The sequence below is a fragment of the Monomorium pharaonis genome, chromosome 8, assembly GCF_013373865.1.
Source record: "Monomorium pharaonis isolate MP-MQ-018 chromosome 8, ASM1337386v2, whole genome shotgun sequence".
NCBI classification, from domain to species: Eukaryota; Metazoa; Arthropoda; class Insecta; order Hymenoptera; family Formicidae; genus Monomorium; species Monomorium pharaonis.
In genome coordinates, this window is record NC_050474.1 from 9,691,686 (window position 1) to 9,711,808 (window position 20,123).

The window sequence follows — 20,123 nt, forward strand, 5'->3', positions numbered from 1 at the left end:
GAACCACCGACATACGAGGACCTCCGCGAGTTCCTCGAGCGCCGCCTGCGAACGGTGGAGGCGCTCAGTTCCGCGAAGGGCGAGGCTGGAGCCACGACACCCGCCAAGCCGACGACCGGGTCCTCTCGAGCGGTTCGCTCGAACCTGGCGCAGAACCAACAAAGGAAGGGCCGCTGTCCTGCGTGCCAGAAGGATCATTACGTCTTGCAGTGCAGCGACTTCCAGAAGAAGACGCCCGCCCAGAGGAAAGAGTTTGTGGAGGGCCACCAGTTGTGCATCAACTGTCTGGGTCGGCACCCCTTGTCGGAGTGCCAGTCGAAGAAGTCATGCTTGGCGTGCAGCGCGCGACACCACACTACCATCCACGACGCATACTCCAAGGCCAGCCCTCCGGGTGACACCACCGCGTCGTCTCACCACGTACAACAACATGAGGAGAGAGCAGCTGCAGTCTTGCTGGCCACAGCCCGTGTCAGGGTGACCGACAGGTACGGCGATCAACACACTGCCCGCGCGCTGATCGACCCTGGGTCCGAGCTCTCACTCATCAGCGAGACCCTCTCGCAAAGGCTACGTCTCCCACGCCTGCCAGCCTCGGTCTCCGTATACGGTGTTGGCGGCCAGCGGACCGGAGCCACCCGCGGACGCGTCAGCCTGGAAATGAGCTCATCCACCTCTACCTTTACTTTGCGCGTCTCTGCCCTCGTTCTTCCGCGTATCTCGGCGTATGGAACTCGCGTCGCGGCGACCCCGGATGACTGGCCCCATCTTCGCGACTTGAGTCTAGCCGACCCCGACTTCCGCGCTGGCGATCCAATCGACATCCTCTTGGGCGCCGACGTATACTCCACCATTATCGAGGACGGTCTGCGCAAGGGCGGCCCCCGAGCTCCGATTGCCCAGCGCACCGCCCTGGGCTGGATCCTTTCCGGTGTGGTCGACGTCTCCGCGCTCGTCGCTACCGTGTCGGTTCACCAGTGCCACTTGGGCGACGCTGACCTTACCGAGCTCGTGCGGCAATTTTGGCATCAGGAGGAGCTTCCCGGTGGGCTGCCACTTCTCACGGCGGAGGAGCAGCAGTGCGAGGACTTTTACGCCACCTCTCACACCCGCCAGCCTGACGGTCGGTACATGGTGCGCCTCCCGGTGGCCCCCGAGTTGCCCCCGCTGAGCGGGACCCGTCGCGCCGCCGAGCGCTTGATCCGCTGCATGGAGGGCCGCTTCCGGAGCGACCCCGAACTGCGCCAACTCTACCACACCTTCATGGGTGAATATGAGCAGTTGAGCCATATGGTGGCGTGCCCGCCACTGGACGCCGCGTCGAGGAGACTCTGCTACCTGCCTCACCACGGTGTCCTCAAGGGGATCCCGACTGCGAGGAAGATTCGAGTGGTTTTCAATGGCTCCTCCCGCTTGCCAACAGGCGACTCCCTCAACGCCTACCTCTCCGTTGGTCCGAACCTCCTGCCGGCACTGGCCGACGTGCTATTGAGATGGCGCCAATTCCGGTTTGTGCTGGCTGCCGATGTGGAGAAAATGTACCGCCAGATCCTGGTGCATCCTGAGGACTGAGACCTGCAAAGGATTTTATGGCGATCAGGCGCCTCCCGGGATGTGCAAGAATATCAACTGTGCACCGTTACTTACGGTCTGGCGTGCGCGCCCTTTCTCGCCATCCGGACGCTCCGACAGCTGGCCACCGACGAGGAGACGCGCTTCCCTCACGCCGCTGTCGCGCTCCGGCGCGACACTTACATGGACGACATCATGACGGGAGCGGACACTCTTGCCGAGGCGCAATCCTTGAGAGACGAGCTGGTGGGACTCTGCAGCGCCGGGGGTTTCCCCCTCCGCAAGTGGGCGGCTAACTCTGAAAAGGTCTTGCTGGGCGTTCCCCCCGACCATCGCCAAATCAAGGACCTCCGCGCCTGGGAAGCCGACGCTGACCATTCGGCCTTGGGGCTGTTGTGGCATCCGCGACGGGACTATTTCAGCTTCCGGGTTCAACCTTTGGCAACGGAGCTCGTGACCAAGCGCTCCGTGCTATCGCAGACTGCCCGGCTGTTCGACCCCATGGGATGGCTGGCGCCCGTGGTAATCGCGGCCAAGATCATCGTCCAGACGCTGTGGCTGCAACACCTCGAGTGGGACCAACCGGTGGCGCCGACGGAGGAGCGGTCGTGGCGGCTCATCCTGGAGGAGTTGCCCCTGCTGGAGCAGCTGCGCGTGCCGCGTTGGCTGTCCACCGTCCGTGCCGGCGCGGACCTGGAGATCCACGGTTTTGCCGACGCCTCGGAAAGAGCCTACGCTGCGGCGGTGTATCTTCGAACGCCGCTCGCGGCGGGCGGTCGGCGCGTTCTTTTGTTGCAGGCTAAAACCAAGGTGGCCCCCGTGCAGCCGGTGTCACTCCCCCGTCTCGAGCTGTGCGCGGCGACGCTCCTGGCCAAGCTGACGGCGCACGTGACGGAAGTCATGGGACTTCGCGGCGCCCCACTCTATCTGTGGTCCGATTCCACGGTGACTTTGGCCTGGATCCAGGGACACCCCTCCCGGTGGAAGACCTTCGTCGCCAACCGCGTAGCCGAGATCCAGCGGGTCCTTCCGGAGGGTCGGTGGCGACACGTGGCCGGATGCGAGAACCCTGCGGATTGTGCCTCCCGGGGTCTAACTCCCCGGGAACTCCTCTCGCATTCACTGTGGTGGACCGGACCGACTTGGCTCTCCCAGGATGGTCCGGGTCCGATTAACCAGCCGCCGATGGTGGAGTCGCCGCCGGAGGAAAGGACCAGGACCCACCTGACGACCGCCTCGACCGAGGAGTCTGAGATACTGCGCGCCTTCTCCCGACTGTCGCGACTGCTGCGGGTGACCGCGTGGTGCGCTCGCTGGCTGGTCGCATGCCGCAAGCGACCTCCTGCGCCCACTGCCGGGCTCGCCCCGTTGGAGCTTGAGGAGGCGCAACAGCGTTGGATCCGGGTCGTGCAGGCGGTCTGGTTCTCCGAGGAACGGCGTGCCCTGATCAGGGGAGCGGGGGTGCCAAACCGCAGCGCTCTCGCCCGACTGAGCCCCTTTGTGGACGACCAGGGCATCATTAGGGTTGGCGGGCGGCTCAAACATGCCATCTTGAGCCCGGACGAGCGTCACCCGGTGATCCTACCTAGAGGGTCGCACCTGACTGCTCTCGTCATTCGCGCCTACCACCTGGAGACCATGCACGGCGGGGTCCAGCTCACCCTGGGCCTGGTTCGGCAACGTTTCTGGATCCCTGGAGGCCGACAGGTCAGGCGCCACATCCACCGTTGCGTGACTTGCGTGCGATGGCGGGCGGCTTCACCGCACCACTTGATGGGGCAGCTCCCCCCTTCGCGCGTCACCGTCTCTCGACCGTTCACGCATACGGGGGTGGACTACGCCGGACCTATCCTGGTCCGCACTGCGCCGGGCCGTGGACACAAAGCTCACAAGGCCTTTATGGCTATCTTTGTGTGCTTTTCCTCGCGAGCCGTGCATCTTGAGCTGGTCTCGGATTACTCCACCGGATTACTCCTTCTTGGCGGCCTTCTACCGCTTCGTTTCTCGTAGAGGGTTGTGCCGAACCTTGCACAGCGATCGAGGCACCAATTTTGTAGGAGCTGACGCCCAGCTGCGAGCCTTATTCCGAGCCGCCGTCACGGAAAACCCGAGCCTCGTGGACGCCCTGGCAACCAAGGGCGTGGAGTGGAAGTTCAACCCCCCTGCTGCTCCTCACTTTGGGGGCCTGTGGGAGGCCGCCGTAAAATCGGTTAAGCATCACCTCAGACGCGTTATAGGAGAAGCTACGCTTACCTTCGAAGAGCTGAGCACTGTCCTGTCCCAGATCGAAGCCTGTCTAAACTCTCGCCCGTTACAGGCACTCCGCGATGATCCTGAGGACTTGGAGGCCTTGACTCCTGGCCATATCTTAACGGGAGCCGCGCTCAAGGTTGTGCCGGCGCCCTCACTGGCCTCGGAGCCGTCCAATCGTCTCACCCGATGGCGATGCCTACAAAAAATGCGAGACAATTTCTGGCGCAGATGGTCGGCCGAATACTTACACGCGCTCGCCGTGCGACCCAAGTGGGGCCGGCCGGAGCCAAATCCTCTCGTGGGCGATCTGTGTCTGCTCCGAGGAGAGGCCCTCCCACCATGCCGATGGCCGTTGGCACGCATCGTCGGGGTCCATCCGGGTGACGACGGGATGGTGAGGGTGGTCACAGTGCGTACGGCCACCACAACACTCAAGCGACCGGTGGTCAAGATCGTGCCGTTGCCGCGTCACGATTGCGACGTCGTACAACAGGATGAGGATACCGCGAGTCAGCCCGGACCTTCGACCGAGTAGCTCGCGACTCGCCACTTACCTGCACCTCGGACGGCGGGCGGCACATCCCCGGGCTCGACCGTAGTAAAGGGACCATTGGAGCTCACTTCACTGCCACTACACACGCGACCATGCGCGATCATGTTTTCATTCGCGCCCACGTGTTGTGCTGGAAGCTTTAAGGCTAGCTCAGCGTCGACGATCCGCGATTCGCGACGTACTACCGCGTTCATAAACCCCCCGCGTCCTGCGGTCCGCGGTCGGGCCAATCACGGTTCAGCATTAAGCGTCTATCGTTAGCACTCCCTAACGAGGCGGGCGGCATGTTCCGTATCAACGGAATCCTTATTAACAACCGCGCACGCATCTGGAACGTGACGGCGGTGGATCTCTCGATCGCTTTGTTTTCGCGAGCGCGTCCGTTGACACCGGAGTTTCGGTCGGCGCCCGAAGGGCAGCCGCATTTAATAACAACATTGCCTTATATGGGCATTTTTTGGGCAACGAAAACTATCTTGCATTGGTGGTGGCGACAGCGAACCAATCACGACTGACATCCCAAAGACCGTTGTCATCTCCTCGGGCGATAGCGGGCACTTTTCGCGCCCTGCCGCCAGAATCTGCCGAGTCGGTACCGCGAACGGGTCGCTGTCGCCACTAATTTTCCGTACGTCTCGCGCCTTTTTCTCTCTCCGCGCTACGCCGCGCAATCTCAGCGCCCGCGATTTTCCGGCGCTCGCCTTCTGCGCGTTCCGCGTCTAGCGGGCACCGCGACGCGCTCGTTAGTTTAATGGTGTGTACTCCGGCAACTGGTTATATGTATATATTTTTTTGTTGTGTGAAACTCTTTATCATTAAAGTAAAGTGCAAGTGAACTCAGTCTGAGTCATTTTCCCGCCATTCCGCCAACCTCGCTACAGCGAATCCCACGGTCGCGAACAAATAACTTATAAAAATCTGTTTTTGCTCTGTTCTTTTGATAAAGCTAAATTATACCCCAGACAGCACGCAATATTTATAATATATTTATAAAATATTTATAATATTTATTTAAATATTTTATAAATATTTATCCAAATATTTTATAAATATTTTTGTGGTCTTAGATTTGACAAATCATAAAGATTTATCATAAATATTATAAAAATATTTATGAAATATTTATAATATTAAAAAAATATTATTTATTTTTATTTACCATAAATATTGTATAAAATATTTAGTCTATATTTTAATAATATATTGAATAAAGATTTTTTCATGTATATAAAATATTTGTGTATAAAATGTTTATATAATATTTTTAAAAAATTAATATTAATAAATAATATATTTATGAATACTTATCATGAATATTATGTGCTGTCTGGGATAATTTTAAAATATTGATAGTATTAATTATATAAAATATTATATTAATTACACAGGCACACAAAAAAAACTGGTTGGTCCGGCGGATTAGACTAGTCAATCCTTATGTATTTCGACCCGCTGAATCCAAATCCAAGGTCAGAATTGCTAAGTTAGCTCGCATTTCCTAAAAAAAAATTTTTTTTTTAATGTTGGTCCGGCAGACCAGACTAGTCTATTTTTAAGTATTTTGACCCGCTGAATCCAAATTCAAGGTCAGAATTGCTGAATTGGCTCATTTTTTCTAACCTCAAAAGACACCTTGTAAAAGTAGTTTGGATCACAAATATATAATCCGGAACGTGCAGGCTTGCGTAACCATCCGGGGAAAATTTTCTAGAAAATCACAAAAGTCAAGATTACAGAAAAAGGATAAGCAAAAATGATGGAGAACTGTAGAAAACTAGGTTGCCTAATGAATCTTAAGTTGTATTTCTTAGACTCTTATATCGACTACTTCCCAGAAAATCTAGGTGATTATAGTGAAGAACAGGGAGAAAGATTTCATCAGAACATCAAGGAAAGGAAGTATCGATAGCAAGGCAAGTGGAATGTGAATATGATGGCTGACTTCTGCTGGACGCTCAAACGTGATGTCTCTGTGAAAGGAAAGAAACGTAAGAGAAAGCCATTGCACAGAACCTTCGAGAATAAAAAAGATCTAATAGAAAAAGGGAATGAATTTTCTACGCTATTCACAGAAGCTCAAACTTGTCATACGTATTGAATTTTCCCCGGATAATGTGGTTACGTAAGCCTGCACCTTCTGGATTATACATTTGTGATCCAAACTGCTTTTACAAAGTGTTTTTTGAGGTTAGGAAAAAATAAGCCAATGCAGAAATTCTGACATTGAATTTGGATTCAGCGGGTCAAAATACATGATGTTAGACTATTTGGGTCCGCTGGACTAACATTATAAAAAAATTTTTTCTTTGAGGTTAGAAAAAATGAGTGAGTTTCAGATGCGCACAGTAATAAACGGACACAGCAAGCTGAGTGAAACGGACACAGTAACAAACGGACACAGACCAAACGGACACAGGAATAAATGGACACAGTAATAAACGGACACAGTGCGAAACGGACACAGTAACAAACGGACACAGTCCAAATGCGCACAGAGCGAAACGGACACAGACCAAATGCGCACAGAGCGAAACGGACACAGTGCGAAACGGACACAGACCAAATGCGCACACTGCACATGGGCATGGACCAAATGCATACACGGAAAGTCGCAAACCCATGTGATGCAGTGAATGCTTTGCACGCACACATACACACACACACACACACACACACACACACACACCGGGGGGGGTGCAAGGGGGGCCTTCGGCCCCCCTCCCGCACCCACCCCGTCCAAGTCGCTAACCTATGTGGACTTTACTCTGCTTGCAATGGGTGCTTTCCATTTAGTAACACAAGTCGACACAAGCATCGTTCTATCTTTTTTATGTTCAATGAGTAACAAAGATAGAACGATACTTGTGTTGACTTGTGTCACTAAATGGAAAGCACCCAATGTACATGGATTGCATTTGGTCCGTGCGCACGTGCAGTGTGCGCATGTGCAGTGTGCGCATTTGGTCCGTGCGCATTTGGTCTATGTCCGTTTCGCTCTGTGCGCATTTGGTCTGTGTCCGTTTGTTACTGTATCTGTTTCGCACTGTGTCCGTTTCGCTCTGGGCACATTTGGTCTGTGTCCGTCTGTTACTGTGTCCGTTTATTACTGTGTCCGTTTATTACTGTGTCCGTTTGGTCTGTGTCCGTTTGTTACTGTGTCCGTTCCACTCAGCCTGCTGTGTCCGTTTTTTCCTGTGCGCATCTGGGACGCTCCCGAATAAATGAGCCAATTCAGAAATTCTGACCTAGGATTTGAATTCAGCGGATCAAAATACATAAGGATAAACTAGTCTGGTTTGCCGGACCAACATTAAAAAAAAATTTTTTTTGAGGTTAGGAAATGCGAGCTAACTTTGCAATTCTGACCTTGGATTCGAATTCAGCGGGTTAAAATACATACGGATTGACTAGTCGGGCCTGCCGGACTAACATTTAAAAAAATTTTTTTTTGAGATTAGAAAATGCGAGCTAACTTTGCAATTCTGACCTAAGATTCGGATTCAGCGGGTCAAAATACATAAGGATTGACTTGTCTAGTCCGCCGGACCAACCACTTTTTTTTGTGTGCCTGTGTAATTAATAGTTATAGGTAGCAAGATGTCGTCCACTAGACCTCAATAATTCATCATTTGAGGTCAAATCGTCAATTATTACAAAGAATTATATAATGTCAGTAATTAGTCATTAATAAATAATACGTCGTAAAATAGTCAATTAACTGACGTTATTAATTAGTCAAGAATATGTCGTCAGAAATACGTTGTAGGATGGATAAATGACTGACGTAATTAATAAGTCAAAAAATGACGTTACTATTACGTCTTAATAATTAGTAACATGACGTCGGCGACCTTAAATGACGAATTATTGACGTCCAGTGGACGTCATCTTGCTATCTGGAAAATCAATATACGTTACAACAATTATATATATGTTACATGTTACATGCAACTTGATGTTTGCTGGATATAATATTAATAATTTTGCGTTATATAAATATTACATTATGTGAGTATAACATGCATTATGTAACAAAAGTAAACAAATAATACATAACAGTTATATAATAAAATATAACACATGTTATAATAAATTAATGCTTTAAAATTATATAACTGTTAAAATATGTGTTTGCTGGGATGGGTTTGCAACTTTCCACGCAAACAAGAAAAAAAATCATTCCAACTATGACCGTTTCGAAAGTGGCCGTTTCGAACGTGGGCAAATTGAACTCCGTGCAATATTTCCCGTGTCCATTTCGAACGTGGGCAAATTATATTCACTCAATTTAAACGGTTACTAACAAGTCCACGTATTGATAAATTCTGATTTTAATAAAACTTAGCATAAATGTAAGAAGATAAATATATGAATTTACACATTTTAGTGGTGCTTAAAAACGGTTTGAAGAAATAAAACCACCCTTTAATAAAAACATTTTTGTTTTTGTTTTTTTTTATGTACCTCGTAAACTAAATAATATAGCAAAATGTTACGCCCAGCCTTATGGGATTTAAACTTAATTATTTGGGTTGAAAGGATACTTCAAAAAGGGCAGGTAAGACAGAAAAGGACATAACGATTCCCGTAGGCACGTAAGAAAAAGAGAGGATAAGTGCCTCGTGTCGAACGCACTTTTTATGACTCAAGAATATAGGTTAACGTGCCCTATAGGGCTGTTATAACTTGTTTCAAGTCGTGCGTCCGTCGGTCCGAGTTTCGAGTCAACGAATTGAATCGCTTTAACTCGGAATTGGACCAGGTGCAATCTTTAATTAGAAGACAAGGGGAGATCGTTGATATTAAATTAACAATGGAATTCCTTAAAAATAACAAAAATATTCTAACATTAAGTTTACAAAGAGAGACTGAAGTCGTTTTGAAATAGAAAATTTTATGTATGTCTGACATGAGTTTTGATTAATAACAATGGTTACAAATATATACATATATACACTGGCGCAAAAAAAAAACGAAACAAAATTTTTGACCAATTTTTAGGCAATATTCAAAGTGATGCAATTTTGCGAAAAATCATCCAAATTACATGTACTTTTTTTTAAATTAAAGGGCAAAGAGTAGAGTCTTTGCCCTTTAATTTAAAAAAAAGTACATGTAATTTGGATGATTTTTTGCAAAGTTGCATCACTTTGAATATTGCCTAAAAATCGGTCAAAAATTTTGTTTCGTTTTTTTTGCGCCAGTGTATATTAAAATAAAATTAACATTAGATTGTACAAATATAAAGTTATTGTTAAGGCAATTCGGGGGAAGATGGAAAAGGTGAGCATTATCATATTTAAATATTTCGCTTTCTTTTTTTTTCTTTTTCTTAAATAACCTTCTCCAATGTGGCGGTATAAGAGAAAAAGAAATTATAAAAGAAATCAACAGGAACTGCAAAAGGATTATAGTAATAAGGGGTATAGACAAGAATGAGGTCTGTAAGAGCGAGAGAATATTATAAAAAATAAAGCGTCAGGATCTATTGCTTTTGGCGCAAGGACAAAGGTACTGTAGGAGTAGGGTGTCCGTTTTCATCGGAAATTGTCTGATTAGGTTGATCAGCGAATTTTGAGTACTATCATAGTATTAATAACGTGGCCGGCGTAGAGGAGGGGGGAATTCGTTTAAGATTTCGATATCTAAATTTGCAAGTGGGGCTGGGGGTGGTTCCTCCTCTGGTTCTGGGGAACTGATCAGAGAATAACTTGAAGAGGGAGGAGGAGATGTAGGACGTCAAGAATCGCACGCGGGATCGTCGAGGACGGGAGAAGATGTAGGATGTCGAGAATCGCACGCCGAATCTTCGAGGACGGGAGAAGATGTGGGATGTCGAGAATCGTACATGGGATCCTCAAGGATGGTAGAAGATGTATGATGTTGAAATGAAATTAAAAATTCCGAATAAGTCGCGTCTAGTATAGCCCGAGCTCGCCTGGTCCTTCTTCGACGATTCCGTCTTTCATTGGATCGATTACGGTTGTGGAACGACCAATTTTCCACTACAATTTAATTTTAATTTAATAATAATTTTTAAAAATCCGAAATAATAAATTAAATAATTTGCTTACTACTTGTTGAATTTCCTGGGCAGCTTTGAATATCGCGGTTTTATAGATTTTTTCGAAGGAAAAAGTTGGGGTCAAGCGAATTTCTCGTTTTTGGATTGGTAGCCTCCTTCCAAACCTACCAAATTTGGAGCTAGTTTATTGGAAAATTCATCTTGATTATCATCTGTTTAGATGACCAATCACTGGCTCATCTCTTCCAGTCTCCGGCCAAATTACTTTTGGTTTTGAGTATAGGAGTGGGAGTTTAAAATTTTCGTTTTCTCATCTAAGGGACAGGCGACAAGAAAAAAACGGAAATTTATATTCGTCTGTAAATTGTTTATAAAGAGTTGTACCTTCGGTTGTTCGTTGAGCGCAGACCGCATTTTTGTTTGAGTGATAAATTTTATAGTTTTCGAAGATCTCTTGTTTAATGAGTTTAATTTTTTCAAGTTTCTTTTTTTTCAAGTTTCATTTTTATATTAGATACCGATTTAAGGCGTTGTTTGAGCATGGTCCACTAATAAAGATAGCTGTCATTTTTTAATCCAAACTCAACATCGCCCGTAGATTCCAAACGAATTGAATCATACCGGACGATCGCTTTTAAAAATTATTTATAGATGGAGAAACTTGTGCTTTTGTTTAATGGCTGTACATTTCAATTTATGTATTTATTGTGAATGACGTGTTTATTGAATTGACGTGCCGTCGAGTACGTCTGCGCCAAATCCAATTCGTGCGCAGCCGAAATTCGCGAAGGGGAAATTAGGCACGTGGGCCGTTCCAGCGGTATTTTATTGTCGTCTTGGTCTTCCTTCTCTCTCTTCTTTTTTTGCTCGCGGCTTTTCCCCGCGCGGAGGAAAAAGTGACAAAAATTTAGCTGGCTGTTCTACTAGGGGTATAGAATACCATAGAATAGAATACCTACGTAGTAGATGTGTGTGTGAAAAGTGAAAGAAGGAAATCAATGCAAGTAGTAAGACAGGTTATGGAAACAAAGAAAGGAAAAACTAAGATAATAATAGGAAGGGATTTTAATGCAAGAATAGGTAAAAAGGGGGAATGGAAGAAATGGAGATAGTGGATGAGGAGATTCAGGGAAGGAGACGGTCAAAGAATAAGAAAGTAGATAATAAAGGAAGAGAACTTCTAGATATAAGAGAATGTGGGTGGGAAATTTTCAATCGAAATATAGTAGGAAATGAGGAGGGGGAGTTCACATACACAGGAGGTAGAAAAGAAGCATTGTGATTGATTATATATTAGAAGATAAAGAGACGAAGAAAAAAATAGAAAAAATGTTAGTAGGAGATAAAGTCAATTTGGATCATTTCCCGGTTGAGATAGAAATCAAGAGTGACGAGAGGGAAGTTGAAAAAAGAGCTAAAAGTATCATAAGGGGGGTATGGGACGAGGAAGTATAGAACGGTTCAGGAAGGAGATTGTAAAGAAACTGAGAGGAGAGAGAGAATGGGGACTAAATAAGGAGTGAGGTAGGATGGTGAGTAAAATAGTAGGGGCGATAAGTAAGACAGAAAGAGAAAGAGGAAAGGGAAAGAAGGTTAGTAAGAGTTGATGGAATGAAGAACGTACGACAGTGAAGAAACAGGTGAGAGGGGAATTAAGAAAGTGGAGAGGGAAAAAAGAAAAAAGAGGACCTTTAATGAGAAGAAAAGGGAGTATAAAAAGTTATGTGAAAAAAAAGGAAGAGGAGAATAAAAAATGGGGAATAAAGGCTGAAGAGGCTAGAACAGAAAGTGAAGTTTGGGAGATAATAAATAGAACTAGGAAGGGGAAAAGTAAGGTGAATGAGGGGATAGAGATGGAAAAATGGAAAGAGTATTTTATGTGTCTACTAGGGGGAAAGAGTAGTAAGGGGGAGAGTACAGGAAGCGTGGAAAGGAGATATAAGGAGGAGAAAAAGGTAATAAGCAGGGAGGAGGTGAAAAGAGTGATGGAGAAGTTGAAGTTAGAAAAAGCGAGGAGAATTGATGGAATCCCGAATGAAATATGGAAGTTGGGGGGTAAAAGGCTGGAAAAGTAGACAGAAGAATTTTTGAATAGAGTGTGGAAGGGAGAAAAGTGGCCAAAGAGGTGGAAGGAGAGCGTAGTGGCCCATAATTAAAAAAAAGGATGAGAAGAACGTAGAGGATTGTAGAGAAATAACTCTGATGCTCTCACTTTATAAAGTGTATGCGATGATACTAGCGGAGAGGTTGAGGGAAGACATCGAGGAAAAGAGGATAATTCCAGATAATCAAGCAGGGTTTAGAAAGAATAGAAGTACAATAGATAACATTTTCGTTCTGAATTATCTGATGAATAGAAGTATAGGGAAGAAAGGGGGGAAACTGGTGACGTTATTCGTAGACTTGAAGGCAGCCTTCGACTTGGTGGATAGGGGGATTTTGATAAAGACCATGAGAGACAGAGAGAGAGCGGGATAAGAAAGCGTTTGATAGAGAGGATTGAAACCTTATTCAGGGAAACGAAAAAGAGTGGCACCCGTTTGGCCACGTCAATATTGGCCACGGTCCTGATTGGCCACGTCAATATTGGCTATGTCAATATTGACCACGTCAATATTGCCCACGTCAATAATGGCCACGCGTCAATATTGCCCACGTCAATAATGGCCACGCGTCAATATTGCTCACGTCAATATTGGCCACGCGTAATTATTGGCCACATCATTATTGGCCACGCGTCAATATTGGCCACGCGTTAATATTGACCATGTCAATATTGTCCACGCGTAATATTACCCACGCGTCAATATTGCCCACGCGTCATTATTGTCCTCGCGTCAATATTGCCCACGTCATTATTGTCCACGTCAATATTAATCAATTTTTTTTGTTTAACGTGGAAAGTCGCAAACCTATGTGGTGCAGAGAAATGCTTTGTGCGCGCGCACACACACACACACACACCGCCGCTCTTTGGACTTTTGTTTTCTCTGCCTCCGATTCCATTGTCCTATCTACTCTTTCATCCCTTTTTTCCCTTATTCCTTTCTCTTCCTTTAATCCGTCTAGCCAACTCTCTCCCTTTTCTTCCGCCCTTAAAATCTTCTCCACAATTTCCTGCCAACTCATTACCTTTTCCCCAATCTTTACACTCCTCCCATACATGCTCTCAGATCTCTACCTTCCCCCCACATAATCTACATATCTTTTTCTTCGTTGAATCCCATTACTTAATCTAAACCTTATAACCTTATTTTATCTACTCTCTCCTTATCCTTTTTTTAGATATCTTGAAACCCCCTCTTCTTTCACACATTTATACCATCTGTTATATTTCGACTCTCTGATTCTCTTTCATCTTTCCTTTTTCTGTAACTGTCTGTCTTTATTAAAAATGGCCTCATAGACCTCTTGCTCTTTCCTCCTCTAGTTTCCACTCCCTATATTCAAAGAAACTTCTCCTTTCTTCCCATCTCCCATTTTCCATTCCCGTCCTACCTTTTATTCTTATCTCCTTTAAGCATTTTTTTTGCCAATCCATTGCCCTTACCCCCATCCGGAAGAGGTTCAATGGCGCACAGTACAATTGGACACGTTGCAATTGCCCATCGTGCTATTAGACACGAAACATTGCGCACCGTTCAATTGCGCACCGTTCAATTGGACACCGTTTGATTGAACACCGTTCGATTGAACACCGTTCGATTGGACACAGTTCGATTGGACACTGTTCGATTGGACACCGTTTGATTAAATACAATTCGATTAGACATAGTTCAATTAGACACAGTTCGATTGCGCACCGTTCGATTGCGCACCGTTCAGTTGCACACCGTTCAATTGCACACCGTTTAGTGGCACACCGTTCAATTGCACACTGTTCAATTGCACGTCGTTCAATTGCGCACTGTTCAATTGCACACCGTTCAATCAAACGCATATTAAATATTCATACATTGTGGCTGCATTTGCAATGTGTACATGGGTTAGCGACTTGGACGGGGTGGGTGCGGTGGGGAAGGCCAAAGGGGTAAAAAAAGACTGTCTTGAATTATGTTAGAAATACGTGTTCCTTAAGATCACTGTAATAACCAAAAGTTGTTTTGGATTGCCGGCCGTCGGACGCTGCAACCAGCTGATTGCACACAATGTGTGTGTATGCCGTGTTTGTGTAAAAGAGAGGGAGAAAGAGAGAAGGGGAGAAGACGTTCATACACACACACGCATATACACACACATACACACACACTCTCACACACACACACTTTCTCACACATACACACACACACACACACGGCATACACACACATCGTGTGTAGCAATCAGCTGGTTGCAGCGTCTGACGCACAAACACTCATGCACTCTCTCATTTGTTTAGTTACTTACCTCCTCACTAACCTTGTAGCAACGTAGCCAATCTTCATGCTTATGAACAATCATTAGAGATGGTTGTTAAAGATGCGCGACACATCCAAACTTTCTCGCTTTTACTAATTACACTCAATTGACACAATACAAATTACGAGTTTACTGTTCATTCACTCACTACCGATTTCCAAAAATTACTTTAAAAGAAACACGAATGCGAATAGCACAGGACTCGACGCTAAGCGACGAACCGCAAAGACTGCACGACCACAAAGTTTATGTTTACAACGTTCTGCGACTGGGACCAAGAATGCCGGCGCCGTAAACAGAGGGAGCGAGCGCGTCGACGGCGTGGTAGGAGTTGCTGTCGCGACTGTGAGTGAGTCCCCTGATGTGCACAGTTGTAACTAGCCCTTATCCGCGACCGGGACAAGCCGGGTAAAAACACATAAGGCCGTTACCCTCTACCTTGTGTGGGCGTTCCGCTCCTTGCTTCTCTATCCCTCACGTCACCCAGTGGAAGGTATAAAAACCCTCCACCGGTCGAGAGAAGGCAGATCTTCCCGATCAGCGGAGTGAGCTGATCGTACCTCCGGGTGGTTGAGCCTGGCCTCCTAGAGCACGAATTGAGTGCAAACCTAACCTAGAATCCCGTCGACACGCACCGACACCGAGTGTCTCCCGAGTCGCGGACTGAGCGACGACGCACCGACACGTTCCTCGCCCCGACCACAAGGTGAGTGGTCCCGTACTACTGCTGGGGACACCGGAATGAGGGGATAACCGGCGCCGCGAAGATTATCCTCGCGGAATAATCACCGACCGCGTAGGAACAGCTGACTCCGCCGGGACATGCGCTCCGGCGTTTGCCGCACCGCAAGCACCGCGCAGCCGCGCACCGCTGCAACTAATCCAGACGCTGCAATCAACCGAACGGCGCGCTGTACCGCGCAGCCGCAACCGTAGCAAGCGACCAACCCAGGCACCGCAGCGACTGACAGGAACGCCGCCTCGCGCCGCGCAGCCGTACCTACACCGCCACGAGCGCCGCAGTTACCGGGACCGACCGCTACCGCCAACCACAGCGCCGACCGACCGACACACAAGCCGTGCGCCCGCCGCGGCCAATCCGAGCGCAGAAACACTGTATGCGCCCGCGTGCCGCGACACACGTCGCCAATAATTGTATTTCGCTCCTCGCAATACGAGGCTTACATGTACATAATAGAGTAGGGCACTGTATTATATTAGCATAGGACATTTTCACTACTTTACAATAAATTGTCTATTAACCAAATATACACGCCTTGCCTCTTTACTTACTGAGTCCACTGCCCGGACCATGAATCCCCCGGCTATCCGCGCTAGCAATTTAAACTACGATTCACGGTTACTCAGTAATAAACGGACACAGCAGGCTGAATGAAACAGACACAGACCAAACGGACACAGTAACAAATGCGCACAGACCAAATGCACACAGACCAAATGCGCACGGACCAAATGCGCACGGACCAAATGCGCACAGTCACAAACCCATGTGATGCAGAGAATGCTTTGCACACACACGCACGCACGCACGCACGCACGCACGCACGCACGCACGCACGCACGCACGCACGCACGCACGCACGCACGCACACACACACACACACACACACACGGGGGTGCAAAGAGGGCTTCGCCCCCCCCCCCCTCCCGCACCAACCCCGTCGGTAGGGATACCCTGAGAAGTCGCAACCCATGTGGTAAGTCTGTTGGTTACTGTGTCCGTTTGGTCTGTGCGCATTTGGTCTGTGCACATTTGTTACTGTGTCCGTTTGGTCTGTGTCCGTTTGTTACTGTGTACGTTTCACTCAGCCTGCTGTGTCTGTTTATTACTGTGCGCATCTGGGACGCTCCCGCGACTGTTGTCGTCTGCGGCATCACATTCTTGGCTGCGTGACGCGAGCGGCGAGATAAGACAAACGATCGGCTAAAACCTTTGCATTGCGAATGCGATAAAAAACATGAAACGTATGACGTACTTAAAGAATTAATTATTTATTATAATTAATAACTATTTCTAATTATAATAAATAATTATTATTTTAAAAAGCATGTGTTATACGTTATTACGTTTTCAAAACTATTGCAGTTACGATACAAAAGTGTCAGTCAATCGAAAGAATAATGTAATTAATAAATTACATTTGAGAAAATATATTTTTATTTTGCTCATGAGAAATTTTTCACCGTCGATGCCCCCCTCCTCGCCCCCGCAACAAATCGCGAACGACGCGGGAGCAAGGAGGGGACATCGACCACCCGCGAAGATCGTATAAATTAGACGCACGATCGATGTTGCAATTAATAACCCTGCGATTATTAATAAGGCAAAGAAGATATGGCAGCGTACACAAGTCAAAAATACTACGACATGATGATGGCACTTGACGAGTGTCACGGGCAGCCGTACCCTGCTGCAAAAAGATACGCCGAATTGTTTCCACACCGAAGACATCCATCGGATCACGTCATACATACAGCAACTCAAAGACTTCACGATACTGGCAGTCTCCTGCCAAACAAACATGACACTGGGAGAGATCGCAATGTTAGAAATGTACGGAACACGGAGAGAGTGTTACGTTCTTTCGAGAATAATCCCGAAACGAGTATTTGGGTAGTTGCTCGAGAACAACACTTATCTTGGTCAACCGTACAAAGGATATTAAAAGAAGAAAAGTTGCAAGCGTTTCATTATACACGCGTGCAACATTTAAGACCAGCAGATTACCCTGCAAGATGAATGTTTTGCGAAAATTTTCTGCGAAACATCAATCAAGATCCTCAATATTCCTCTCGCGTAATATTAAGCGATGAATCGTTATTCACGCAAAAAGGAATTTTTAATGTGCATAACATGCACTTTTGGAGCGAAGAAAATCCTAGAGTCACGCGACTCCGAAATTTTCAAATTCGTTGGAAACTTAATGTGTGGGCTGAAATAAGAGGCACTGACATACTTGCCCTTACGGAAAAAACACTCTAATTTTAAGAGTTTACACTCAAAATTGAGTGTTAATACTCGATTTTGGGAGTTTACTTCCAAATTTAGGTGTATACGCTCAAATCTTGAGTATTTACACTAAAGATTGAGTGTTTATACTCGAACATTGAGTGTGTACACCCAATGATTGAATGTTCATACCAAAATTTGGATTTAAATATTGAATATTTGAAAGTACTCTCTTTGAAAACACTCTCAACATTTGGATATGACACTCAATAAACGAGTGTATATTTCCAACACAAAGTGTGAACATGAAACGTTGGGGAGGTACACTCAACATCTATCGGTTGAAGGTAAACACTTAATATTGAGTGTGCACTCTCAAACATTGGATTAAAAAATGTTAAATAAAAACAAAAGCAAGAAAAGCAAGTTCAATCGAAACATTCAACTATAAAGTGTTCAGCTGGCTTTGAGTATTAATTTGAGTATTACTTTTAAGTTGGATGTTTGCCATCTAATTGAGTGTTAATTTCAGTGTTATTCTTAAATTTAGGATTAACATTGAAATTAACACTCAAAGATGGCGAACATTTAAGTTGAGAGTAATAACACTCTAATTAAAAATAAATTAAAAAGCGAACACTCAAGTTGAGTGTTTACACTGAATTGAGTGTTTACTCCTTGTCCCAAATTATACTCAACTTGAGTATTTTTTTAAGTGTTATTTTTACTGTTTTTCCGTAAGGGTGGTCCAGTTATTCTCCCAGACATTTTAACTGGAAGAACCTACATTGATTTTTTAACAGAAAATTTATCAGATTTCCTAGAAAATATACCATTATTTGAAAGAAACAAGATTATTTTTCAACAAGACGGTGCTGGGCCATACAACGCCAGAATCGTTACAAATTACTTAAACGAGCATTTTCCCAGACGCTGGATGGGTCGGTACGGCCCGATACGTTAGCCCGCAAGATCTCCGGATCTTAATCCTCTAGACTTCTTCTTATGGGGATATTGTAAGGAAGTAATTTATAAAACGCTTCCCGAAGATATCGAAGACCTAGAGACAAGATTACGATTTGCTGTTTGGGATATCGACGAAGAAGTAATGAAGAACGTCAAAAAAAATTTATTAAAACGCATGAGAGCTTGCGTTAGGATGGATGGCAGGCATTTTGAGCATCTACTTAAAAAAATTTTTTAACCAATCCGCTCTTTTCAGAGCGACCAATACATTTCGACAGTGGAACATCTCTCATGAGCAGAATAAAAATAAATTTTCTCAAATGGAATTTATTAATTATATTATTCTTGCGATGATTGACACTTTTGTATCGTAACTGCAATAGTTTCGAAAACGTATAACACATGCTTTTTAAAATAATGATTATTTATTACAGTTAGAAATAGTTATTAATTATAATAAATAATTAATTTTTTTAAGTACGTCATACGTTTTTTAAGTACGTCATACGTTTCATGTTTTCTACCGCATTCGCAATGCAAAGGTTTTAGCCGATCGTTTGTCTTATCTCGCCGCTCGCGTCAATCACGCGCCACGCAGCCAAGGATGCGGCGCCGCAGACGGCAACAGTCACGACAGCGACTCCTACCACGCCGTCGCACCGACGCGCTCGCACCCTCTGTTTACGGCGCCGGCATTCTTGGTCCCAGTCGCAGCACGTTGTAAACATAAAGACCTAAACACAATGCCAGGCAACAGGCAATAGAAACAGAAATAATGTAAGAGAAAAAAATCTTCTCTCTTTCTCTTTTTCTTTATTTCCTGTTCCTATTGCCTGTTGCCTGGCATTGCGTGATAGCCTTAACCCTCGTCGTCGTGCAGTCTCTGCGGTCCTTCGCGTCGAGTCCTGTGCTATTCGCATTCGTGTTTCTTTTAAAGTAATTTTTGAAAACGGTGAGTAAAGTAATTTTTGGAAATCGGTAGTGAGTGAATAAACAGTAAACCCGTAATTTTTATTGTGTCAATTGAGTGTAATTAGTAAAAGCGAGAAAGTTTGGATGTGTCGCACATCTTTAACAACCATCTCTAATGATTGTTCATAAGCATGAAGATTGGCTACGTTGCTACAAGGTGAGTGAGCAGGTGTATGATAATTAAATGACAGAGTGTATGAGTGTTTGTGCGTCAGACGCTGCAACCAGCTGATTGCTACACGCGATGTGTGTATGTATGCCGTGTTTGTATAAAAAAGAGAGAGAGAAAGAGATAGAAAGTGTGTGCGTGCGTGTGTATGAACGTCTTCCCCCCTCTCTCTCACTCTCTCTCTGACAGAAACACGGCATACACACACATCGCATGTATCAATCAGCTGGTTGCAGCGTCCGAC

At 45.9% G+C, this 20,123-nt stretch overlaps 1 protein-coding gene and 1 pseudogene across 1 annotated transcript in view; one reads left to right on the forward strand and one right to left on the reverse strand.

The window, feature by feature from the left end:
• Positions 1–20,123, reverse strand: part of LOC105839903 (dynein assembly factor 5, axonemal) — a 169,135-nt gene that overhangs the window by 131,453 nt on the left and 17,559 nt on the right. The gene's annotated exons all lie outside the window — the stretch shown is intronic.
• On the forward strand, positions 17,158–17,847 carry LOC118646982 (annotated as a pseudogene).